The sequence below is a fragment of the Enhydra lutris genome, unplaced genomic scaffold, assembly GCF_002288905.1.
Source record: "Enhydra lutris kenyoni isolate GAN:26980312 unplaced genomic scaffold, ASM228890v2 scaffoldscaffold4, whole genome shotgun sequence".
Lineage (NCBI taxonomy): Eukaryota > Metazoa > Chordata > Mammalia > Carnivora > Mustelidae > Enhydra > Enhydra lutris.
This window is the reverse complement of record NW_019154088.1, coordinates 11,161,604-11,188,148: the sequence shown is the minus strand read 5'-3', so window position 1 is coordinate 11,188,148 and position 26,545 is coordinate 11,161,604. Positions and strand designations below refer to the sequence as shown.

General features: G+C 40.3%; 2 protein-coding genes across 4 annotated transcripts in view; one reads left to right on the top strand and one right to left on the bottom strand.

Moving 5' to 3' along the window:
* LOC111160637 (synaptosome associated protein 23) overlaps window positions 1-11,713 on the bottom strand; it is a 40,415-nt gene extending 28,702 nt beyond the window's left edge. The window contains exon 1 of the mRNA XM_022523867.1: window positions 11,644-11,713. The gene's annotated coding sequence lies outside the window, so the exon portion shown is untranslated. The remainder of the gene's footprint in view (window positions 1-11,643) is intronic.
* A 3,362-nt stretch (window positions 11,714-15,075) lies between these two features.
* Window positions 15,076-26,545, top strand: part of LOC111158865 (zinc finger protein 106) — a 66,898-nt gene continuing 55,428 nt past the window's right edge. For 2 of the 3 annotated variants that reach the window (XM_022521178.1, XM_022521172.1), the window contains exon 1: window positions 15,161-15,192. The gene's annotated coding sequence lies outside the window, so the exon portion shown is untranslated. Of the gene's footprint in view, window positions 15,193-26,545 lie in introns of all 3 variants that reach the window. The other variant, XM_022521168.1, reaches the window with a different exon arrangement.

The window sequence follows — 26,545 nt, the reverse complement described above, 5'->3', positions numbered from 1 at the left end:
ACACACATAGAGAGTGGGGCGCCTGGGTGGCTCAGTGGGTTAAGCCTCTGCCTTCAGCTCAGGTCATGATCTCAGGGTTCTGGGATCGAGCCCCGCATCGGGCTCTCTGTTCAGCGGGCAGCCTGCTTCTCCCTCACTCTCTACCTGCCTCTCTGCTTACTTGCCTGCCTCTCTGCTTTCTTAAAAAAAAAAAAAGAAAAAGAAAAAGAGAATAGAGAGGCACAATATCAAGTCATTCAAATGTGTAGCAGTTTTGCCAAGAAAAGTATATATATGAAGTCCTTGCCTTCCCCTTTTCAAGCAGCAAGTCTAACTCCAGTTAGAGTTAGAACAGTGGTTCCCAGTCTTGGCTACACATAATCACCTGGAGGCCCAAGCTGCACCCCAGACTAATTAAATAAAAAACTCTGGGGGTTAGTGCCAGTTGATTTTAAACATTCCCAGATGACTCCAATGAGCAGCCAATGTTGAAAACCACTGTTTTAGGTGAAAGTTGTTTTGTTTTGTTTTTTTTTAATGTATAGCCAGGTACCAACAGATGATATCCTACCCCTGTTATAATTCTGGTACCTAATGGAGGAAAAACATACCATTTAACAATGCAGGACAAGAACTCAGGCTTCAATAGATTAAGCATTGAATTACATGTCACCCAGCAATTACATTCCTATGTACATTAGAGACATATGAAAACACACGTCCACATAAAAACTTGTACACAAATGTTTAAAGCAGCATTATTGCTAACAGCCAAAAAGCCGAAAACATCCAAACGCCCAAAAGTCCATACAATGGAATATCATTCAGCCATAAAAGGGAATTTTACATGCTACAACATGTATGAGGCTAGAAAGCATTAATCTAATTAAACTGGATACAAAAGACCTCATACTGTATGAAGTCATTTATGTGAAATGTCAAGAATAGGTAAACCCTATTTAAAAGTAGATTAATGATTGCCAGAGGATGGGGGAAAGGCAGAACAGGACTGCCAATCAACAGATACAGGGTTTGTTTTGGAGGTGATGGAAATGTTCTGGAATTAGTAGTCATGGTTGCACAGCATTACGAATATACCAAAAGCCACTAAGTTGTATACTGTAATGGCAAACTTTACATTATGCGAATTATGTCTCAATTTCTAAAAATGGAAAAAAATGACTTAAGGATGGAGAAAGGATATTTGAAAAGAGAGAACAGTTAAGGAAAAGAAAACAGTATGAGTAAGAATGAAAAGGAGGATAAAAGGAAAACATTACTTTTGTAGCTTTTCTCACGCCCAACAATTTTCTGCAACAAAATCCCATTTGGTTAAAATAAATGATAGTAGCTATAGAGTACGCACCACTGAAATGTCCCTTCTTCTTGAAAAAGAAAAATGGTGGTTGGAAAACAGGACAGAACAACCATATTAATACACCTGATGAGTGATCTGAAGGGGCACAGGCACCCAAATGTTCACAGCAGCAATGTCCACAATAGCCAAACTATGGAAAGAGCCTAGATGCCCATCAACAGATGAATGGATAAAAAAGATGTGGTACACACACACACACAGACGTGCATGTGCGCGCGCAATGGAATACTATGCAGCCACTAAAAACACATCACCTTGCCATTTGCAATGATGTAGATTGAAATAGATGCTATTTTGTTAAGCAAAATAAGTCAATCGGCAAAAGACAATTATCATATGATCTACTGATTTGAGGAATTTGAGAAACTAGACAGAGGATCATAGGGGAAGGGAGGGAAAAAATGAAACAATATGAAACTAGAGAGGGAAACAAACTGTAAGAGACTCTTAATCTTAGGAAACAAACTGAGGGTTGCTGGAGGGGAGGCGGGTAGGAGGATGGGGTGGCTGGTTGATGGACATTGGGGAGGGTATGTGCTATGGCAAGTGCTGTGAATTGTGTAAGACTGATGAATCACAGACCTGCACTCCTGAAACAAATAATACATTATATGTTAGTAAAAAAATAAAAAAGAAAGAAAAGAAAAAAAATACACGTGATGTACTTTTTTTTTTTAAATATTTTATTTATTTATTTGACAGAGAGAGAGAGATCACAAGTAGGCAGAGAGGCAGGCAGAGAGAGGAAGGGAAGCAGGCTCCCTGCTGAGCAGAGAGCCCGATGCGGGGCTCGATCCCATGGGATCACGACCTGAGCCGAAGGCAGAGGCTTTAACCCACTGAGCCACCCAGGGGCCCCACGTGATGTACTTCTTTATTAAGATTCAAGTACAGGGGTGCCTGGGTGGCTCAGTGGGTTAAAGCCTCTGCCTTCGGCTCAGGTTGTGATCCCAGGGTCCTGGGATCAAGCCCCGTGTTGGGCCCTCTGCTCATTGGGGAGCCTGTTTCCTCCTCTCTCTCTGTCTGCCTCTCTGCCTACTTGTGATCTCTGTCAAATAAATAAATAAAATCTTAAAAAAAGATTCAAGCATAGTCTGTGTTTGGAATTCTGAAAACATGCCATTCCATATCTTTAAAAATGAAAGAGTCCAATTTTCTTTCCTGCAATGAGAGAAAAAAAAATGTTTTTAACTGGCACTTCTGGCTATTATTAATAACTAATGCAAGAGAAACTGAAACCTAAATAAGGGAACATCAAGGTCAGATACACTAACATATATCTGAAAATGCTGAGCTGTTTTTGGAGACTTAAAATGGTCATTATACAGGTTATACACTACTATTTTCTATCAATAAATCTTAATGCCACATTAAAAAATATGTATGGTTTAAAAACTAAATGCCAAAAATGTAAATGTCTACCCAGCTTAAATGAGATGGACTGAAAATATTTTTAAAAATTTTATAGATGATTTTTGTCTTATACAATAATGTATTTTCTAAATTTTCTTTAAAAGGACTTTTTTTTTTTTTTAAGATTTTAATTCCAGTTAGCTAACATACAGTGGTATATTAGTTTCAGGTGTACAACACAGTGATTATCACCACGTGCTCATCACAGCAAATGCACTCCTTAATCCCCATTACCTATTTAACCCAACTCCTCACCCTACTCCCGAAATGTTATAAACATACATTGGTTGGGACGCCTGGGTGGCGCTGTCAGTTGAGCATCCAGCTCTTGGTTTCAGCTCAGGTCACGATCTCATTGGGGGTGAGATCCAGTCCTGCCTGCAGCTCCAGGCTCATTGGGAGATCTACTTGAAGATGCTCTCCCTCTGCCCCTCCTGTCACTCACATGCTGGCCCTCTCTCACAAATAAATCAATTTTGCGGGGAAGAAAAGAACTCAAAGATCAGGACTTTCAAATTTTTAAATAAATAAATCTTATAAAAAAGAAAACCCAATCACTGGTTTTGTAGATAGGTTTCAGAATACTCTATAACTTCATTAACAGCAACTCTATGCAATAACTATAAGCCTTTGATAATGAAAAACTCTAAAAGATAAAAAATGTTGCAAGCTCCAAATGACACAAGAAATAGTGCACCCAGGACATCTATGGTTATTTCAATTCCCATTCCTATAAAATTAAAGCTTTCTTAACCACTATTTAGGAAAGTAAAATGCTGATTTTTAAAAAACCAAAACTCTGGGGCGCCTGGGTGGCTCAGTGGGTTAAGCAACTGTCTTTCACCCATGACTCCTGGCTCAGCAGGGGGCCTGCTTCTCCCTCTCCCTCTGCCTGCTAGACCCCTTGCCTGTGCTCTCCTGCTCTCTGTCAAACAAATAAAAAAAATCTTTAAAAACAAAACAAAAAAACCCCAAAACTCTCAAGAGATGATGTAATACAGACAAGAAAATTTCAAGATATTTCTTACTCTGGTTTTTTTCTTTTTCTTTTATTTATTTATTTTTAAAGATTTTATTTATGCATTTGACAGAGAGACACAGCGAGAGAGGGAACACAAGCAGGGGAAGTGGGAGAGGGAGGAGCAGGAAGCTTGATCCCAGGACCCTGGGATCATGACCTGAGCTGAACGCAGATGCTTAAGGACTGAGCCACCCAGGTGCCCCAAATCCGGCTTTCTTTCAGAAATCTAGAAGAAAATCACAGATACAGACAAAAATATTGGTCTCAGGGGCACCTGGGTGGCTCAGAGGGTTAAGCCTCTGCCTTCGGCTCAGGTCATGGTCTCAGGGTCCTGGATCAAGGCCCGCATCGGCTCTCGGGCTCTCTGCTCAGCGGGGAGCCTGCTTCCCTTCCCTCTCTTTGCCTGCCTCTCTGCCTACTTGTGATCTCTCTCTCTGTGTCAAATAAATAAATAAAATATTTAAATATATATATATATATTTTTTATATGTCTCAGTATTATTTATAATATTAAAAAAATGAAGCAATCTAAATAACCAATGACAGGGAATTTGACTGAATAATTATGGTAAACTACATGACGCAATGTTATTCAGCCATTCAAAATTATTTTGAAGATTTTCTATTCTCCCATATTTTATTTTATTTTATTTTATTTTTTTTATTTTTTTTTTTTGTGGTTGTTGTTGTTTTACTTATTTGACACAGAGATAAAGAGTATAAGTAGGCAGAGCAGCAGGCAGAGGGAGAAGGAGAAGCACACTCTCCACTGAGCAGGGAGCCTGATGTGGGGCTTGATCCCAGGACCCTGGGATCATGACCTGAGTGAAAGGCAGCTGCTTAACTGACTGTGCCACCCAGGCACCCCCATATTTAATTTTAATCATATATATATGAATATATATAGTTTGAGATGTCAAATAGTTCTATAACAGTATAACAGCAATTTCCCTACCTTCTCTTGTGCCCTGAACCAATTCCTACTTCCAGGAGCCTGGAGGGAAAATTTTCAACAATATTAGTTGTTCCAGTGTTTAACCTCAAATTCCTAAATCATATGCTGATAGTGTTGTTTCTTGATATTTTCTTTTCTTTTTTTAAGATTTTATTTATTTGACAGACAAAGATCACAAGTAGGCAGAGAGGCAGGCAGAGAGAGAGAAGGGGAAGCAGGCTCCCCTGGCAGGATCATGACCACAGCCAAAGGCAGAGGCTTTAAACCCTGTGCCACCCAGGAGCCCCTCAATATTTTCCAATTTTGGATATCATTCATGACCTTCCTACAATGAAGACATTTAGGTCTTAAACCTCCCCATCTTCTATTTTTCTTATTTATCCTTGTATTATAGACTGGCTGGCTAATTAAATTCTTGGCTGGAAATCAGAAGCAGTGAAGAAATCTGTTTAACTGTGGCTATCCCAGTCAAATACAGATGACCATAAATTCCTTCCTTCCAAGAATACTTTTATTAATCCCAGGGAACCAAGGTTCCATGGAGCATGACTTAGAAACTACTAGCCTACAGTAATCTCTGCCTGATTAATCAGTTATCTGGGAACAGAGTTTCTGCTCAATTCTTATCTCAGAGAACAGTCTCTGAAAATAAACCTCAGAGATCATCTAGTCCAACTTCTTTATGCTAAGGGAATAAAAAGCAGTACTTCTGGCTCTCAGGCTCTTTGCATAATACATAATCCCTTCTGAGGGAGGGGGGTGGTCCTTCCTGTAACAGACCTGATGGTAACTGAGGAGAAGGCAGTTGTTTGCAGAGGCCTGGGACCTCAGAAGGTCCCAGACCAAAACCCAACTGAAGAGGAAAACTAGACAAAGGTTGTCAGAAGAGAATGTGGTGACATCTAGCTATGGTGACTGCCCCCAAAGAGTTGAGAGTTCCCTTATGCTGATGGATGGTGAGTCGGCAGTCTGGCTAGCCTGAAAGCTTAGCAGAAAGAGATCCTAGTCCCAGAATACACCCCTCTTAATTCATTCCACAAACATTTTTCAAAGATCTGCTCTCAAGTAAGGGAACAAACTGTGATGTCAAGAAAACTACCCTCCTTTCTTTTTAAATGTGTATTTTATGATACGCTGTAGTTAGAATATGGAAAATAAAGCACTCTTCTCCCCTGCCTCTAAATATATAGAGTTTCCAGCTTTTTTAGTTTTCTAGTTGTTTTGTGTATACAAATCCTGCCTGTCTACAAGACTAAAGTCTTCTTAGCTTAAGGCTAAGACTACCCCAACTATTGTCAAGGCTGAATTGGGCTGAAAATGATTGCAGTTACTATTAATTCTCCTGTGACTAAACTTGCTACTTCTAGATTAGGTGAGATAATTTAATAAATTGTGCTGAATGAACATAATGTAGTTTTTATGAGTATGTAGTATATAGTATGTAGTGTAATGTCTGTCTGAGCTCAGACAGACCCTGAGTTCATCCTAGATCTGATACCCAGGCAATTTACTTAGCCTATTCCAAGTCTCCATTTCCTTGCTCATTAGGATAACAGTTCTAGGGGCACCTGGGTGGCTCAGTGGGTTAAAGCCACTGCCTTCAGCTCAGGTCATGATCCTGGGGTCCTGGAATCAAGCCCCACATCGGGCTCTCTGCTTGGCAGGGGGCCTGCTCCCCATCCCCCCCACTCCCACTGCCTGCCTCTCTGCTTACTTGTGATCTCTGTCTGTTAAATAAATAAAATCTTAAAAAAAAATAAAAAGGGTAACAGTTCTACTTCCCAATGCTGTTTCAGAAATGAATTAATGTATGTGAAGTGTTTAGCACAGTGCTCATGTTACTTATGTTCTCTATCTGTGGTATTCGAGAGGCTAATCAAAAAGTTACTAGGTGAACTTAGAATCAGAGCCAAAATATTTTGGATGGTTGGGATGAATATTTTATTCAAGCAGAGTGAGCCTTGCCAGTCATCCCCACCTCACACTTGTGTATCATGTCATGCTGTATCTATGTACCTCTTTCTTAAAGACTCTAAATAAAGATGAATAATGGAGAATAAACAGAAAGAATAGAAGAAAGGATTACAGAGAACAAAGTAGAAATTCAGACATGGACCATCACTTATGGGGTAAAAGAATCTAGTTTTTCTTTAGGAATGTATGTTTTGCTCTTAGGTCCCATTTTTAAAAAAAGATTTGCTTATTTATTTGACAGAGAGAGACACAGCGAGAGAGAGAACACAAGCAGAGGGAATGGGAGTGGGAGAAGCAGGCTCCCTGTGAGCACGGAGCCCGACGTGGGGGTTTGATCCCAGGACCCCAGGATCATGACCTGAACAGAAGGCAGATGCTTAACCATCTGAGCCACCCAGGCGCCCCATGTGTGAACATTTTTAATGTTTCATATTAAAAATGGGATCTAAGGGCGCCTGGGTGGCTCAGTTCTGCCTGAAAAGGAAGGAAGGAAGGATGTTCACACACTAAATCCAGGTGCACAGTGTTCTAAAATACTCAAAATACTCCAGGTTATGCCAAAAAGAGCCCCTGCTCTGGTTAGGAAATTTAATTATTTCTAAAGGCATTCAGATGAGACCTTTATTCATATTAAGGTTAGTTTCCTCCTTTTACTTCCTCTCTTGTTTCCTTTCTACTTCCTTCTACAGGAACAATTTTAACCATTCTTATAAACTCAAAAACTATGCAAATATAAGAAGTATACTACTGAATCCTATCTATTAAACATCTTGGTTTCAAAGAGCACTGAAGCACATGATTCAAGACAGAAAGCATACTGCTGAGAAAACAGCACTAAAAATCAGGAACCAAAAAGATCAAGATTACACATCAGCTTTACAGAAGTACTGTTTATGACTTAATTGCTGAAGTCCAACATCTAGGTTTCAAGTCCTGCTCAACCCTGGAACTTCCACAATTCTACTCTAACTGACCAGAATATAATCCTAGGAAGGTACATCTATATATGATTATAATCAATTGTATCGACACTGTCTAAAAGAAAGGCTATGGAAACGGAAAAGGGATGCTCTGTTAAGAGTTAAGAAAGAGGCTCAAGAATGCAGCATCCATTCTCCAAGTAGGAAAGACATACAATCTGGCAGACTTAACTATGGTATCTGCAGAGGAAGACACCAAGTTTGAGGTAGGGACAATTAGCAAGGCTTCACCTTGCCTGTATGAAGTAATTTACCCAAGTCATCCAAGTATTTTGGCTCTGATTCCAAGTTCACCTAGAAGTTTTCTGGTTAGCTTCTCAAATACTCTGATTCGAGGAATCAGATGCCAGAGATAGATAACGTTAAGCACTCATGTCCCTGGAAAGGCGTATCTCCCACACTAGGTTAAAAGAGTGGCATTCTTGGGACGCCTGGGTGGCTCAGTTGGTTGGACGACTGCTTTTGGCTCAGTTCATGATCCCGGAGTCCTGGGATCGAGTCCCACATCGGGCTCCCAGCTCCACGGGGAGTCTGCTTCTCCCTCTGACCTTCTTCTCGCTCATGCTCTCTCTCACTGCCTCTCTCTCAAATAAATAAATAAAATCTTTAAAAAAAAAAAAAAAAGAAGAGTGGCATTCTTGGAGCATCTGGGTGTCTCAGTAGGTTAAGTTTCTGACTTCACCAAAGATCATGATCTCAGGGTCCTGGGATCAAGCCTGAGATCAGGCTCAGTCCTCAGCAGGGAGTCTGCTAGTCCCTCCACTCTGCCCCTTCCCCTGCTTATGCTCTCTCAAATATATAAATAAATAAATAAAATCTTAAAAAAGAAGAAGAGTGACATTCTTATTTATACAAAGGGCAAAACAGCACAGTGGTTAAGTGCCCAATACTTGGAGGCATGTTTTTGAATCCTGACTACTGCTTAATTTATTTCTCTGTGCTTCAGTGTTTTTCATTAAATGAGAATATAATGGTTATCTTGAGCATTATAAGGATTGAGTTAATTCATGCTAAGCATTTAAACCTTGGCTGGTACATAGTGCTCAATAAAGCTATCATAATTTTTCATAATTATTAAACATCTCTTGTGATTTTGATTTGAGAATTGAAATCCAAGCATGATCAACCCTAAAAAAATTATGATTTCAAACTATCAAAGAAGTGTCACAATGTAAGGCCTCAGTAGTCATGTCAGGATATACTATATACAGGGTAGGTAGGGTGGTTTTAAAAGACAGACAGAGTAAACAGGTTTTAAAGGGCTTTGTATATTTTAACCAAGAAGTTTGAACTTTATTTTAGAAGTCTCAAAAGGCCATCTAAAGGTAATTTCAATCGTCAAAGCATTATTCAAATAAATTTAAATCCAAGTTACAGATCTCCAAAAATCAAGACGGATGGGGGGAATTCCAGAAAAAATATACTTATCAGTGATTTAAATATTTTATTAGCAGTACAACCCAAACTGAAATCAAAACCAAAATGTCCGTGAATTTAAATGACTGCAAATGGAACACCACCTCCACCACCAATATTACAAAACGAACAGTACATGCTGTTTCCTGGCTCTACAATCCACTTCCTCCAGTTGCTGGAGGCACTGGATCCATCCGTTTCAAGTCTCTATCCACCACAACAAAGAAAAAGATCAGTTCCTTGTCATCTAGTCCTCTCTCAATCTATAGACCTAGAAACGAAATACAGCACTAGAATCAAAAAGTTCAGCACTCTTGAATGCAAGCAACATCATGTATTATAAATGCTAGACTATGGGTAACACTGAGTACAAACACAACTAAAAAACAATCTTTCAGAATGTTTTAAGACATGGCACCTAAACTCAGAAGAAAATAAAAGGCAGCTGATTTCACAAAAATGTCAAAGAGCAAACATCCTCTTTTTCCCTTTTGCTACTCTAATCTACTTTCATCTGGTGAAACCAGATAAGTAAGTGTGCTAGAATTGTGTCACAACAGTGAATGCCATCACTGAGTTAACAGAATTTTGAAGTCCAATGGACACGTCCAATCTTCACTTTATTTTAAAAATGAGGTTAGTTCCACAGCAGTATTTTCCAGAGCGCAGAACATGAACACAAGATTTCAGCTGTTATGTAAGCAACAGTTATGTACTGAAGTTACGTATTTATTATAATGTGTACTAGAAAAAGGTATACATAAAAACCATGATTTCACAAATTATCACTTTGGAAAAGAGTAGTGTTGAAAACAAGTCTATTAAAAACATGAAATAAAATAACACAGGTGATCCTCCAAAAGGCAAAATTTATGCTGGTGGTACGGTTCATGAGGAGTGAAATACTGACAGCTGTCCCATGAACAACAAGGCCTGTTTTTGTTGTGTTTTTTGCTTCCTTCTTGGTTCAAGGTTGTGTTCTGAATGATTAGAAATGATGTGACCTTTAGTTAAGTGATCCTGTTACTATGCTTAAGCTCATTTAGAGTAAAAGAAGCAAACACTAAGATGCATACAGAAACGCTACTGTTTTACAGGAAAGAGTGCCATACTGTTAAGAACATAATAGCACAATAAGACTTTGCTATCCTGGAACTGGAATAACAGGAATTTTCTAGTACATATTCACATACCACAAGCACCTTAAAAAAAAAAAAAAGCCAACAAAAACAAACAAAAAACCCCAAAAGGCTAAGAAAGTGATAAATATCTGAGCTGTAAGCTGTTACATGATCATTCTATTTATATTCACATTTACTATCAAAGGAGCATGGTAATGTGAGCAGAGATGTTTCTCCTAATATTTCCTCATATTTATATGAATGTGTTCTTTCTCATTACCTCTTGCCAAAGGAATGAATGACAACTGACCATTTGAATGCCTTAAACATCAACTGTGATGGTGGAAGAAACATTAATTTTTTAAAAATCTTACTATGAAATTGTTCAAATTTAGATCTCAACGTATTCTAGGTAATGATGTGCTATGAATTTCAAGTGTGGTTTTCCAAGCTAAGCAAGAACGCTTTCTATTTGGTCTTATCTGCCGTATTTTCTACTAGCACATCTGAATGACAGTCTTAAGGGCATAGAGGCAGAGGGAGTAATATTCCTCTCAGTTCTTGAAATATCTGCTACTGTGAAGCTACGTTACTTTCACATGACTGAGGGAACGCTGTCAGAAGCTGCCAGTATCCAAACACCCCTCGCCAATCGTCTCCCTACTTCCTAAAGATGACTAGCAAAAGGCAAAATAATACTCCCTTTTCATCTCCTTTTCCCAAATCTGATGTCTTTCGGTTTCCTCTATCCTCATCTACCTTTCCTAACATTGTGGTGACTAATGATGGAAAAAAAAAAGGATGAGATGAAACAGCACTTTACAGTACTTACTCTCCACCGTCCCCCTCTCTCCACCGCCCCCCGCCCCCACGCAGTCTCCCGCAACCAACTCCAGCCCGGAATTGTAAAAGTCGGTGTTTCACGGATCCTTTGTGCGCCTACAGTAAAGCCACGGCATAAGGATGGACTTTCCTAGAGAGCATGTACTCTCCAATGACACGAACCTCAGACACCTTCAAACACCTAGTTCAGAGTTATCTGATCACTGTGGTCACCATACAGTCAATTAACCCCGATCATAGCAACACGGTAGGGGTGGGGAAGGTTTTGAGGAGGGGTCCAACGAACCATGATCCCGCCACCCTTCCTCTTCTTGGTTGTGAGGAGGAGTTCAACGAACCACCATCCCGCCCCCCTTCCTCCGCCGGCCCCACGGTAGTGTCTCGGCGGCTCGCGTCCTTGCTCTGGGCCCGGCCTGCCCAGTCCGGGCCAGAGCACCGCCACTCCTCCCCTGAAGCCCGACCCCACCAAGTTTTAAACCGTCATGATAATACTCTTTCTTCTTGGGACCTGATCCCAATCTTCGACCAGGCTACCTCTCTCAACCCCACTCCTGAAGGCTCACCAAGCAGTTCCGGCCACTCCTCTCGCTCCCTAGCCGCTCGGACACCCCCGACACTGGACCTGGAGCTGAATCCTCCCAGCGCCTGCGCGCGCCGGACCCGCGCGCCTGCGCACTTCCCCCGCAGCGCGAGGGCGGACACACCCCTAGAGCTGGAGCCAATCACGGTCTGAGGGGTTTAAATCTCCCTGCCACGCAGGCGGAGAGTCTGGGGACTCACCCGTTAACCGGAAAATTCGAATGTCTCCCAAAAGTGGGAAGTATTTATGCAACAAACATTTGTCAAGGGCAAGCCGTTTTGTAGATGATCGATGAAGAAAAGAATGCCTTCCCTGCCTTCCAGGGCCTTTCCGTCTGTCTAGATAGGAAATCGATATGTAAACAAATTATAGTGGATAGAATACAGTGCGTGGTGTTGGAAAGTCCGAGGCCGAGTTGGCGCACAATGAAAACAGCGCCTTATTCTTAGGGATGTCTGGAAGGGTTCCCAAAGGAAGTGACTTTTCAATCAGGAAGGCTAAGTAGGAGTTCTGCCAGAAGCCTGGGTTGGAGAGAAATAATTTCCAGCCTGTGGGAACGGCGTATACCATTAAGAACATAGCACCTTCGGTAGGTTCCTTGTACTTCATCCTGGTTAGAGGCTTACAGCTCATCGTCTATCTCTGGGTGAAGTGGGGAATAAGCTTTAAATAGTCAGCAATGAGCCAGATCTTGGAAGGGTGGGCTAGTGAGCCTGCGCTTTGTGCTATGAACACAGAGAGCCGTTGAAGGGCTTTAAACAGGTCCAGGAATTCTTCCAGGCACCTCTAAGAATACAGCACAATTCTGGAAATTAAAATAAATAAATAAATAAAAAGTATTTCAAAGGAGAAGAGGGAATGGTTTTGGAAGAGAGAGAAGATATTTCAAATATAAGAGGAAGTATGTGCCTGTAAGTTTTTATGTTTAGTAACAGGAAGTTCAGTTCTCTTCTGATGACCTCAGTTTTCTCTGTGAAGTAGGAGGTGAAGTCATCTGCTAATAGAAAAGGAGTTGGGAGTTTTAAGGAAGGTGGAAAAGTTTTGGAATTGTTACAGAAAGTGAAAGAACAAGTTGACCCCAGACAAGTAGTAGGACTGTTAAGCAGTGTGAAGGTCCTGTGTAAGATTGGTAAAAATGAACTCCCCAGCTTCTACCCTCCTGTGTGACTTTCTCAAGCAGCAATTACTTTGTGTGGGCAGAAGTGGTTGAGTTTATTTATGGATGGGTTACTGCCATGGTATAATGCCATAGTTCTCAACCAGGGACATTTTTGCCTTTGAGGAACATTTGGCAATGTCTGGAGTCATTTTTCATTGTCAAGATGATGGGGATTGGGGTGGGGGATGTAAAGGCATGTAGGTGTAACATAAAGGATGTAATGTAAAGGCATATAATGGATGTAAATGTGGGGGATACTACAGGCATCTAGCGTTCAAGGATGCTTAGCAACATCCTACAATGCACAGGAGAGCATGAGAATTATCTCCAAAATTGAGGCATCTGGGTGTCTCAGTCCATTAAGTATCCAACTCTTGATTTCAGCTCAGGTCTTGATCTCAGGGTTGTGAGATGGAGCCCCACAGTGGGCTCTGTACTGGGCGTGGAGCCTGCTTGAGATTCTCTCTCTCTCCCTCTGCCCTTCCCCACCTCTAAAAAAAAAGTATGTCCAAAGTATCAATAGTACCAAGATTAAGAAACCCTGACCTAGGGGTGCCTAGGTGGCTCAGTTGGTTGGGTATCCTACTCTTGGTTTCCACTCAGGTCATGATCGCAGGGTGGTGGTGTCAAGTACCAGACTGGGCTCTGCACTCAGCTGGGAGTCTGTTTCTCTCCCTCTCCCTCTGCTGCTCCCCCTCCCCTGCTCTCTGTCTCTCAAATGAATAAATAAGTCTTAAAAAAAAGAAAAAAGAAACTCTGATCTAGGATTACCTTGATGCTCACCAATGGCTGACCTTGGTCTTCTACAAGCTTTTCCTTGGACTATGGCCCTGAGCTTATAGGGCAAAGTAGTCCTTCCATTGCATCTTTGAAAGAGAGTAGAATGAGCAGTGTACCTCAGACCTTGAGTGTTTCAAGAAATTGTGATGTCACAAATACAGAATTGGAATAGTTCCTCAGTCCTTTAGATGAAAATCTGGACTTATATATAGATGAAGGGAGGTGCTTACTTTGATTTTAGGATCTGAAGATCTTGTTAAACATAGATATTATTAGAACTTCAATAATGTAGGAGGAGTAACACTTCACACCATTATTATTCTTTTTTTAAAAAGATTTTATTTATTTGACAGACTGAGATTACAAGTAGGCAGAGAGGCAGGCAGAGAGAGTGGGGGAAGCAGGCTCCCCTACGAACAGAGAGCCTGATGCGGGGCTGGATCCCAGGACCCTGAGATCATGACCTGAGCCGGAGGCAGAGGCTTTAACCCACTGAGCCACCCAGGCGCCCCACCATTATTAATCTTAATGTAACTCGGTTTATCTGATTAATTGTAGTCACTAAAAATAGGATCCTGGGGAATGAGTATGGACTACATTTAATAAATACATTAAGTATTAAAATACTATCATTGGTGGGCGCCTGGGTGGCTCAGTGGGTTAAGCCGCTGCCTTCGGCTCAGGTCATGATCTCAGGGTCCTGGGATCGAGTCCCGCATCGGGCTCTCTGCTCAGCAGGGAGCCTGCTTCCCTCTCTCTCTCTCTGCCCGCCTCTCTGTCCACTTGTGATCTCTGTCTGTCAAATAAATAAATAAAATCTTTAAAAAAAATACTATCATTGGTATACATGTTTTTTGTGTGTGCTATGACAGGCACCCATTCATGGATAGGCACTTGACTCATGTCATTTAATCCTAGCACCCCCCCCCCCCCCCCCCCCGAGAGATACCATTATCCTAAATTTAACTATGCAGAAACTGAGTTTCCAAGAAAACTTGTAATTTGCCCAAAGTCATAAATTACTAGTAGTAGCTAAGTCAATATTTGAACTCAGGTCTGTCTGTCCTCAAACTCTTGCACCTTCCATTAAACTTCAGCAAGTTTTACAAGGCAGGAATGGTTGGAAATTCAGCATAAACAATCGCACTGCATAAAGGGAATGGTGGGGATTTAGGAAGAGAGCAGAAGCAACAGGGAAGCCCAGAAAGAGCAAAAAGAATGAAAAAGGAGCTAGGGAGGCTGGTTACTGGTGCGTTCAGTGTAGCAGAGTAACTTCTGCAAGCCGGCATGCCTTTGATCTTTCTTTCTGTTCCGGTAAAGCCTCTTTCCCCGGTGTCCGTTGTTCACTCTCATGTGTTCAAATAAAGCTAGATTATTGAGAAAGGCGGACAGCTAAGCGGGAAAAAAAAAAAAAAAAAAAAAAAGGAGCGTGACGGCGGCGGTGTGCGCCTGCGCGCTGGCGGCGGCGGCGGCGGTGCCCGGCGGGGAGGGGGTCCGGAGTGGGCCGCCGGACCCAAAACTGAGGGGGACCTCGGGGAGCCCCCTCCCTGGGACCTTGGTGGCCTGATGGAGTAAGAGGGGTCGGCTGTGAGTGTGAGTATCGAGTGGCCGGGCTGCGTTGAGGCATGCCGGAACGGCGGGGTCCTGGTGGTCTGCTCCTAAGGTTTCGGGCTGCAGGACGCGGCCGGGTTTCTGCTCCTGCAGGCTGCGGCGCAGCGGCATCCCGGTACTCCCCTCTCCCAGAGCCCGCGCGGTTTACAGGCAGGCGGTGCTTCTGGCTTCGGGGTACAGATTCTCGCGGGGGCGTTCCGGCTCGGCTTCTAGCCCCAGCAGGAAACGCGCCTGCAAGAACCTTGACCTTTAGGGGAGGCCGCTGACCTCTTTCGGCCCCCGATTCCGCAGGGATCTTGTAGACCCAGGTGCTTAAAGGCCTACGGGTCACAGGCCAGGGGCACCTTTCGACCTCTTGTGACTGACAGGCTCCGTTCTTTTGCCTCCTTCCGTCTCCTCTCCCGGTGGGATGCGTCTTAATAATAGCTACTAATTATGGGGCGTTCACTACGTGTCAGTTTAATATTTAGTCCGAATCTCGGTGCATAATTATGGGGGAGGAAATGCTTTGCACCCCACTCCCCGTCGAGTCTGCTCAATTTAATCATCCTTGAGAATTAGAGTAAACCATTTTATTGGGAAGTTTGAGATTTCCATGGCTTTTAGAAACTTGGCACTGCCATTCTAGTTAAGGGAAGTTCTCTTACCTGACAGGTGCTTTATCCACCATAATGGTTTATATCGAATTTACTCAAGCCGAAATAACTTTTTTTTTAAACACTAAGAGCCCAATACTATTCTAAACCCCATGGGAAATCTTAAAATTTGTCTAAATCCCTGTTCTCCAGTTCGGTTGTGAATGAAACAATGGAAGATAATACTTAGCTTCAGTTAGGATGTATTTAGCACCTACTGCATAAGTGCCAGATACACTCAGGTTTGTCACAAAAATTGATGAGATACTGTAATGGAAAGTGGCTTTTTTTTTTTTTTTTTGGAAAGTGGCTTTTTTTTTTTTTTTTTTAGATTTTATTTATTTATTTGTCAGAGAGAGAGAGGGAGAGAGAGCAAGCACAGGCAGACAGAATGGCAGGCAGAGGCAGAGGGAGAAGAAGGCTCCCTGATGAGCAAGGAGCCCGATGCGGGACTCGATCCCAGGACGCTGGGATCATGACCTGAGCCGAAGGCAGCCACCCAACCAACCGAGCCACCCAGGTGTCCCGGAAAGTGGCTTTTTGAAGCATATTTCAGATTAGGTCACTAAAAGTTTGATGGTAATTTGCTCAAGCTAACCTAGCTAAAATAAGTGGTGAAATTCACATATGCCAAGGCTCATCATTTTCCTGTTACACCAAGTTAAGTATCCTAAGCATTTTTGAGAAGTAACTACATTGCAGTTTTAGTTTCTAGAGTTAACTCCTGAGTCTAGAAAATGGTAGGCACCTTTAAAGATACTAGAACTTCAGAAGAGAACTTCAGCGTGGCTTGGAAGGTGGTAAGAGGGTGTGTTGGAATCTGATCAAGTTATTTCAGAACCAATTACTTTGATTAAAAGGATGATATTTAAAAAGGAAGAACTGCAAATGGTAATTTTTTATCTGGTTGGAGCACAGCACATGTAATGTACTGTAGAAGAGGTTCCTGTACAAAGAAAGCAAGGAATAATGGTAGATGCTAGCTGATTTCGTTCTGGGACCAGGAATGGCTCTGTGAGAAATATACATATTGTGTAATACGTAATTTGAATATTTTAGTGGGAAGTTTAGGATTAATATGTATATCCATTGAATAAGAACATGTAGACAGACAAGTTGCATAGGAATACTCCAGTTGCACACTAACCATGCTAAATCTCTAATTGAAACTTTACAGTCAGTGGGTTTTTCTTTCCTCTTAGAATCTTATCTGAAAGAGACTATCAAGAAATGAGAGTTCCTAGGTGTTCATCAGTGGAGGACTGGTTAAATCAATTTTGCATTTGTTAGAACGAACCAGCCCTCTGTGTGCTAATACTGAGTAATAACCAAGATATACCAAGTGAAAAAAAAAAGTGCAAAAGAGGTTTTATATTCTGCAACCATTTGTGTGTGTGTTTTTTATAAAGTTTATGTATTTGCATATGTATGTATAGAATATATCTGGAGGTATATTTAAGAAACTGGTAACAGTGACTAGAGGTGCACGTGGCTGGGAAACAGGAATGGGAAGGGAATAATTTTCTGTATTTAAGATGTATGTGTGTGTGTGTGTGTGTGTGTGTGTGTGTGTGTGTGTCTGCACACCAGCACAAAAAAAGGTGGTTTTATTAAAGCACAAGGACAGGACCGGTGGGTAGAAAGAGTTGCCCTAGGGTCATGAGGCCCATCATATACTTTCAAGGGGGGAGGAGGTTAGGGATAGTGTAAGCCTCCTAGCTATTTTGGAAACAAGGTTTCCAGGATCCTGAGGGGGCTAGCTATTGTTAGAAAAAGTCTTATGTTACTCTTTAGTAAAAACTCAGTTATGAGACCCTTTAGATGTATATGGGTGGGGGATGATTGCCAGCTTGTATGGGGGGGGGTAGAAAAATGGAGTTTCCAGAGGAATTTTTATATGTTAAAGTAGACTTATGGGGTGGGCTAAAATTGCCTTTTGCCTTTAACAAAGTGTAAACATTGACGCAGCTGAGTTCCTAGAGGAAGGTCACTCTGCCTGTTTCAAGTACTGTAGATAGTAGTCATGGGCTGTAGATAGTAAGGAAATTTAATAATTTTTTCTTCTGCCTTTGTTTCCCACATCATGTTTTTAAGAAATTTTTTAATAAAATTTAAAAATATCCAGAAAACTAGAGAAAATACTATAATGAATCTGTGCAAATTGATCATTTTAAAATCTGTTGTTACATTGCTGAATTTGCTTTTATTCCTGAAATCTCTAAACACTTTAATACACGTCTCTAAGAAAAAGAACATTTTCCTGCATAAGCCAGTAGCACAATCATACTGAACTAATTTTTGTATATTATGTAATACCCAATCTTTATTAAAATTTCCCCAAATTGGAGGCACTTGGTTGACTCAGAGGAACATGCAATTCTTTTTTTTTTTTTTTAAAGATTTTATTTATTTGGGGTGCCTGGGTGGCTCAGTGGGTTAAAGCCTCTGCCTTCAGCGCAGGTCATAATCCCAGGGTCCTGGGATCAAGCCCCGTATCAGGCTCTCTGCTCAGCAGGGAGCCTGCTTCCTCCTCTCTCTCTGCCTGCCTCTCTGCCTACTTGTGATCTCTGGTCTGTCAAATAAATAAATAAAATATTTTTTTAAAAAAAGATTTTTTAAGAAAAAATTATTCGGTTAGGCATTTGGCTCAGGTCTTGATCCTAGGGTTCTGGGATCAAGTCCCACATCAGGTTCCTTGCTCAGTAGGGAGCCTATTTCTCCCTCTGCCTGCTCCTCCCACTGCGTGTTCCTCCTCTTGCTCTCTCTCTCTCTCTGACAAATAAATAAAATCTTTAAAAAAAAATAGATTTTATTTATGTATTTATTTAGAGCATGAGCAAGGGGAGGGGCAGAGGGAGAGGGAGAGAATCTCCAGCAGACTCTGTGCTGAGTGCAAGGTGGGGCTCCATCCCACAACCCTGATATCATGACCTGAGCTGAAATCAAGAGTCAGTTGCTTAACCAACTGAGCTACCCAGGCTGTTCATGTTGTACCCTTTTTTTTTTTTTTAAGAGAGAGAGAGAGCATGGGGTCGGGGAGGTAGAGGGAGAGGGAGAGGGAGTGAGAGGATCTTAAGCACCCTCTGTGCTCAGTGCAGACCCCTACATGGGGCTCAATCTCAGAACCCTGAATGCATAACGAACACATAATAGACTGGGCCACTCAGGTGCCCCATGCTGCTGCATTTTTTTTTTTTTTTTTAAGTATTCTCTTTGTCTCGAGTGTGTGTTTGTTTGTTTGTTTGTTTGTTTAAGATTTTATTTATTTGAGAGAGAGAGAATGAGCAAGAGAGTCCAAGCAGGGGGAGCAGCAGAGGGAGAGGGAAAAGCAGGCTCCCCACTGAGCAGGGGGCCCGTCATGTGGCTAGATCCCAGAACCTGAACTGAAGGCAGACCCTTAACTCACTGAGCCACCCAGGTGCCCCAGGCTGCTGCTTGTTTAAACTGAATCCCTGATAAGTAGGTGGTAGTATCTCATTTTATACTTACTTCCAAGTGGTATAATCTACTTCCAAGGTCATACTTTTCCACCATATTTTATAAACTGGTATATAAATGTAAAATTGTTATTACTTCCACTTCGTTATGTTACTGATCCCTTCTATCTCTTTGGACAGGTAATCAGTATCTAATGATATTAGACATTTTGGAATATCAGTAAATGGTTTAGATCTCTGTAATGTGATAGTCTATAATGAGCCATTTTGAAAGTTCAAAGTATGTGTGCAAGTCAAAACTCTTGATGTTTTCTGGAGTTCCAAAAAAAGTTCTATATGTGGAAGCGTTATGCAGTCTTGGTTCTTGTGCCTAAAGTCTTCGATGTTTAAAAAAATATTATGAGTAAAAGAAAATTTAAAAAAATTAAAACTATATGTGTATTGTTTAATTTTTTGAAAAGTACAAAAGAGTCTCTAATGAAAGTCTGCACACCCTCCCTTTTTTTCCCAGAGGCAATAACTGTTACAGTTCCTTGGGTATCCCATTATAGATACTCTGCATGTTTATGCATATGCCACTAGGATGAATTTTGACCTTCTTATATAGAAGTATCTTAGTAGCATAACCTAAAATAATACTATTGAGGGTTATACTCCAGTTTTTATTGTTTATATTCCAAATGTCTTTGCTAACTTGTGTTCATTCATTCAACAGTATTGAGTACTTATTCTATACCAGGTGGTATGGCAAGTCATAGGAATAAAATGATGAACAAAACAGGCATTTCTGCTAGCTGTCAAGGAGCTTATCCTCTATTGGGAGAGGCAGTCATTAAGCAAATCATTATATTTATGACTCTAGCAAAGATTTAGTGCCAAACACTTTATGTGGATTTTTAAATTTATTTCTCATAACAACTCTATGACATTGATACTAATAATATTTTTATTTCATGAATGCACAGAAAGATTAAATTACTTGGTCAAGATCACACAGAACTAGTAAGTGATAGAACCAGGTTTCAAGCACAAGCAGTCTGGCTGTAGAGATCTTACTGTCTTCCTTTATCCTAATGCAGTGTTTTTTAATGAGTTTGAGATCATCTGCTGAGGAGGTTTGGAAATGTTGGGGGGTGTTTTTTTGGTTTCAGAATCATTGAGAAGATGACACTGACTTTAGTGGATGGAGATCAGGGATGTTGGACATCTGCAATGTAAAGGACATCCCTAACCTATATGATAAAAATTATTACACATTTTGCATCACTTTCAAATGTTTCAGAAGATGTTCATGTAGGTGAAAAATCTGGTTATGATCGTATGGCCTAGATCCAATTTGTTTTACACATAAACTCCATTTTTTTTGTTTGTTTTTGCCTAAAGCATAGTTACTGTGTAAATCAAGTGATTGTGCTTTCTTTATTTTAGAAAGTTTACAAAGAGTTGGCCCCTATTTTCGAAAATCATATAACAGCATTGCTATTCCTGGTATTTGCATCAACAATATAGCATGTCTACATCAGTCTGTATTTGTAGTTGTCACATTCATAGTCTTACATCATCTAATCTAGTCATGTCCAAGCATTTACATGTTGAAATACATATTATTTTATGATAAACTACTTTTTTGTAATAGTTAGCACATTATATGGATATTTTAAATTTTACTTGTGTAAGTAAATTACAGTAGCTCTGAATTTCATTTCTTGTTTTTAAAGATTTTTATTTGAGAGCATGCACATGTGTGAGAGAGTACACACTGTGGCTGGGGGGAGGGAGAGAGGGAGAAGCAGACTTCCCCCGAATAGGGAGCCAAATGTGTGACTCGGTCTCAAGATCCTGGGATCATGACCTGAGCGAAGGCAGACACTTGACCAACTGAGCCGCCCAGGCGCCCTGAATTTCATTTCCTTAAGAATGGGAGTTACTACAAAATATTTATGATTAAAAAAAGGTATATATATATCTTGAAAGAAAAATTGTGTGGTGATAGTTGGGGAGGCTGGTTGATGAGCACAGTGGGGAGTATTATATTAATCCTTCGTATTCATGTAAGAATGAAAATTCCCATAATGTTTTAGAAAAAAGAAGGGTATTGGGTCTGATACGGTTGAGAACTGCTGCTCTACTCCCTGCCTCAGAAATAGTCACACTTGTGACAAGTGGTATGAAGAAAGTACAGGATTTTAGGAAAGAAGTGTATACGAGGGAATATGGCCTAATCTGAGAGATCAGAGAGCGCTTCCCCAGGCAATTAACATTTAGACTGAGATTTAAAGTATGAGTAGTTAATAAGATGGAAAGGAATAAAAACATTCCAGGGAGAGGGGCAAACATATGAAAAGGGAGGGAACATGGTATATGGAAAGAACTGGAAATACCATTTCGTCTGGTGTATGGAGATCTAGGGGGAAGGTAGCTCAAACCTAGTACTTATTAGCAAGGGTGATATCAGGTGGGCTTTTAAAAGTATTTTGATTTTTATCTTAAATAATTGAACGTAATGAAGGGTTTTTAAAAGTCAGGGGACGAGGGCGCCTGGGTGGCTCAGTGGGTTAAGCTGCTGCCTTCGGCTCGGGTCATGATCTCGGGGTCCTGGGATCGAGTCCCGCATCGGGCTCTCTGCTCAGCCAAGAGCCTGCTTCTCTCTCTCTCTCTCTCTCTCTCTCTCTCTCTGTCTGCCTCTCTGGCTACTTGTGATCTCTGTCAAATAAATAAATAAAATATTAAAAAAAGTCAGGGGACGAGGCATAAAACATGAGTGTGTGGGCTTTTTTTTTTTCAGTGTATGGTTGAGGGAATCATAGAAGTGTATGTTTAGGTGGAGGTGAAATTGAAGTAGACTTGAATGCTGAGTCATTTCATGAAGGATAACTGCCATTTAAGAATCACCCTAGACCCTAGCCAACTTTGTTACTAAACCTAGGGCCTCCTACTCCATCATAGGATGGAGAGGTAAGTTTTTTTTGATCAGCCCCACCTGCTTGAATATTGCTTGGAGCCATTTAGTCAGGCTGAAGGCTTTCCAAAGTGCAAGCATAGGAGTCCAGTTCTGGTCATGACTTAGTAAGCTCCTTCTGGTAGACCCTCCTGCAGATAACAGTTATTAGATCAGAAGTACGTAATACAACTAAGATCACTGGGGTTACCCAGAGCAAGCAGATTCTGGAAGGGAATTAACACTTGAGGAAGAGAACATGGGCATGATTTCCTATTTTCATGGCCCCAATCTGTGCCAGGTAGGATGGTTAAAATTCTGAAATAAACTTGCAGTGTTTTTGGCCTTAACAAAAGTTAAGGCTCAAGGAGAGAGATAGCTGTTGGGAAGTGAGAGGAGAATCCTGGAACATAGAGAAGCAACAAACTCTGTGAATGAACTCTACCCAAATCTTGGCAGACTGTTGAACTGTGCATGTACAGAGCAGATTCCAAGAAGATCAGCTAAGGATAAAAGAACTAAATTGAGATTTCATCTACTTAAGACACAGAGTTTGCAGTTTGAGTCAACCAATTTAGATACCTACTAAAACAAAAATAAAGTAAAAACACTCTTCAGAGGGATATAAAGAAATCCAGAGCCTCTACAACATAACATTTACAACATGCAGCATATATTCCAAAATTACTTATATACAAAGGATCAGGGAAATGTAACTTCGAGTTAAAAGACAATCTACAGAGACTGACCTGAAGATACTCAAATGTTGGAATTAGTAGGAAAGTATTTGAAACTTTTGTAATTATTACTAATAAAGAAAAGGAAAGTGATGCATAGGAAAATATGTTCACAGAGAGTGAATATTAAATAATCAAGTGGATATTCTAAAGTTGAAAAATATGATACTGGAAATAAAGTGGATGGGCTAAAAGCAGAATAGAGATGACTGAGGAAAGAATCCGTGAAATTAAAGATCAGTAGAAATTATTCAGTATGAAGAGCAGAAGAAGTGTAAAAGGGGGAAAAGGAGTAGCATATTCTCAAGGTCCTGGAGGCAGTATCAAAAAATTCAACATAAAGTAATTAAAGTCCCAGAAGGAGAGGTGAAATAATGGGAAAGAAAGAATACTTGCAAATATAATGGCTGAAAATTTCCCAAATTTAGTGAAAGGCATAAATTGACAGACTCAGTAACCTCAGCAAATCCCAGTAAAGATAAAGACAAAACCATGCAAACCACAGGTTTAAAACTGAAGAAACCCATGACTGGGTACTTCATAATCAAACTGTTGAAAGCCAAAAATCAAAAGAAAAATCCAGAAGAAGCCATGTTGCATACAGCAGGGTAATCATAAAGGCCAGAGAGAATAGAAAATCATTAAAATGCTGAAAGAAAAATTTGACAGTCCAGAATTCCAGATTCAGTAGTATAGCCTTCAAGAATGAAAATGAAATATCAGATAAAAGAAAACCAAGATAATTCATAGCTAGCAGGCTTGCACTACAAGAAATGCTGAAGTTCTTCAGTCTGAAGGAAATGATACCTGGTGGAAACTTGAATCATAAGGAAATGAAGAATATCAGAAATGGTAAATATGTGGATAGATATTAATCTTTCCCTTTTTTTAAAAACAACATATACAACTGTTCAAATAATTTTAAAGAAGCATCTTGCGGAGATTATCACATAATGTAGATATAGAAATCTATACGGTAGGGGCACCTGGGTAACTCAGTGGGTTAAGCCTCTGCCTTTGCTCAGGTCATGATCTCAGGGTTCTGGGATTGAGCCCGGAATTGGGCTCTCTGCTCAGCAGGGAGCCTGCTGTCCCCTCTCTCTCTGCCTGCCTCTCTGCCTGCTTGTGATCTCTCTGTGTCAAATAAATAAATAAACTTTAAAAAAATAAATAAAACCTATACTGTAAAGCATGGAATGGGAGATGGGGGTAAATGAACCTATATGGGAGCAAGATTTGTATATATTATGTGAAGAGGCAAATTACTAAGTGTAAAATGGAAGGATGTAGTTTGTAATTCTTAGAGCACTCAGTAAGGAAAAAAATGTGATGAAGGGTTGCTAAAAAGCTAATAGAAAAAGTAAATAATCCAAAAGAGGATAGAGGTACAGCTGAACAGAAATAATGGTAGGCCTAATCCAACCATTAATTTCATTTGGTTTAATGGAATAGGTAATCATTCAGATTATCTGATTAGGTTATCTGGAATAGATACTCTGAATCAGAGATACTATTATCCAGTAATGTCTGCATACAGACAGATTGGATAAAAGTAAATGCATGGAGGGGGCGCCTGGGTGGCTCAGTAGGTTAAAGCCTCTGCCCTCCGCTCAGGTCATGATCCCAGGGTCCTGGGATTGAGCCCCCCATCGGGCTTTCTGCTCAGCAGGGAGCCTACTTCCTCCTCTCTCTCTGCCTGCTTCTCTGCCTACTTGTGATCTCTGTCAAATAAATAAATAAAATCTTAAAAAGTAAATGCATGGAAAAAGATATATGTTTTCATCAGTAAGCATAAGAAGGCTGGAGTGGCTATATTCATATCAGATAAAGTAGAGTTAAAGGTAAAGTGTGTTGCTAGAGTTAAGGGAGTCGTTTGTAATGATAAAAAGGTCAATTCATGACCTAATCATAAACATGTGTGTGTAATACAGAGGTTCAAATACATCAAGCAAAAATGGATAAAATTAAAAAAAGAAATAGACAACAATCAGAGATTTTGGCACTCTTCTCAACAACTGATAGACAACTAAACAAACAAAAAAGTAAGTATAGATCTCCACCTGACTACCACAGAATATACTTCTTTTCCCAAGTATACTTACAGACCAAATGCTGGGCCATGAATCAAGTCCTAATAAATTTGAAAGGATTGAAATAATGCAGAATATGTTCTTTGGTCGAGATGGGATTAAAGTAGAAATCAAGTTGTCTAAAATAACCCACACATACTTGAAAAGTCCTGAAACTTCTAAACCTACGTATGAATGAAGAAATCACAAGAGAGAAAGTAATTTGAACTGGATGATGAAAATAGAATCAGAATTTGTGAGATAACGGTCATAGCTAAGAGGATCCTGGCTGAGGATACATCACAACCAAATGTAATGTGATATCCTGGTTGAGATCCTGGAAGAGAAAAAGGATACTTGGTAAAAAATGAGGAAATAAAATAAGGACTTCAATTAATAATAATGTATCAGTATCCATTTTTTAATTATGACAGGCTATTTTACTAATGCAAGATGTAAATAATATGGGAAACTGGGAGTGGGGTATAGGGTACTTTACTATTTCTGCAATTTCTATGAGTCTTAAACTATCCTAGAATAAATAGTTTATTAAAAAGTGCTTTAAAGGGGTGCTTTAGGTGCTCAATCTTTAAGCATTTGCCTTTGGTTCAGGTCATGATCCCAGGGTCCTGGGATGGAGCCCCACGTCAGGCTACCTGCTTGGCAGGAAGCCTGCTTTCCCTCTCCCACTCACCCTGCTTTCCTGCTCACCCCCCCGCCCTCTCTCCTTTTTTTAAAGTGCTTTAAAAATTTATAGGATGCAGTTAATGGAATGTGTAGAGGGAAGTTTATAATTTTAAACACCTATGTTAGCAAAGAAAGGTTTAAAGACAGTGGCCTGAAGTTCTACCTTATGAAGCTAGTAGAGAGCAAGATATTCCCAAAGTATATAGAAGGAAAGAAAGAAGACAACAGAAGCAATCAGTAAAATAGAGAAAGACAAACAATACACAAAATTACAAAGTTAGAAGTTGGTGCTTTGAAAAAATCAATGATGTTGCTAAATCCATAGATACACTGGTCAGAACACAAATTACTAGTATCAGGAATGAAAGGGATTTACCAGAACGATAAGAGGATATTGTAGGCAACCTTATACCAAAAAATGTGGCAACATAACTGGACAGTTTCTTGAAAATAGCTATATACTAAAGCTGTCACAAGTTGAAACAAGATCTGAAGAAGCTTATATTAAAGAAATGGAATAATGATTTAAAAATAACTGCTCATAATGAAAACTCAGGGCCATAATGATTTGATTGATGAATTCTATCAAGTATTTAAAGGAAAAATAACATCAATCTTATATAAAATTACGGAAAACAGACAAAGGGGAGTCACCTCCAAACTCATTTCACTAGGCCAGCATAACTCCAATAACTAAAACCTGATAAAGACATTACAGATTTAAAAGAAAATTGCAGAAGTGTGCCCTATGAACAGAGACCCCATATAATTCTGGGCAAACTATTAACAAACCATAGTACATTATGACGAAGTGATTAAGGGTAGATGGATA